Genomic DNA, 619 nt, shown 5'->3' with positions numbered 1-619 from the left:
GCGAGGCTTCCGAGCCCGACCGAGAGCCGAGGCTTCCAAGCCCGACCGAGAGGCGAGAGCCACGACGCCGAGTGCCGGGAGCGAGAAGCAAGCCGGTAGCCCCGCCGTCTGCATCCCGGAGTGACAATGGCGGGATAAACAGCCGAGGCAGTTAAAAGCCGGATGACGCGGAGCCGATTGCTAAGGGGGTAGGGGGTGGAGGGGGGGAGGGTGCCGTGGGGGATTATTTTGATTGGGGTTATTGGGAGTGAAGGGAGGGGGGAGGGGGAGTGAAGGAGGAGGGCTGATGGCGGGGTGAGTTCGATGTGGGTGGTGATGGGGGTGGTGATAGCGATGATGGTGAAAGGGATGTGAAGTGGTGAGTGTGGCGTGATGAAAGTGTGATGAGTGTGAGGGGGGGTGATGGCGATGGTGTGTGTGGTGAGATGGTGAAAGTGAAATTGGTGACATTTCTACCAGATTAGTGACAATGGATGCCCCTGTGATACTTTATAAATCTCTCATCCTGGTTCTGTGTTGAGGCACAATTTGTTGCCTTTTCGTCGCTAGTTCTGTGCTCTTGTGGATATGAGTTTTGGGATGTTTGTCATCTGTTGAACGCCATGGGTTTTCCTCCTTC

General features: G+C 56.1%; 1 protein-coding gene across 1 annotated transcript in view; it reads left to right on the top strand.

Moving 5' to 3' along the window:
- The window catches only part of LOC119586257 (SNF-related serine/threonine-protein kinase-like), a gene marked incomplete in the record, with an annotated part of 91,676 nt that overhangs the window by 15,729 nt on the left and 75,328 nt on the right, over positions 1-619 (top strand).

Source organism: Penaeus monodon, chromosome 21, assembly GCF_015228065.2.
Source record: "Penaeus monodon isolate SGIC_2016 chromosome 21, NSTDA_Pmon_1, whole genome shotgun sequence".
Taxonomy (NCBI): Eukaryota; Metazoa; Arthropoda; class Malacostraca; order Decapoda; family Penaeidae; genus Penaeus; species Penaeus monodon.
The sequence above is the reverse complement of the archived record's forward strand: the minus strand, read 5'-3'. Positions and strand labels throughout refer to the sequence as shown.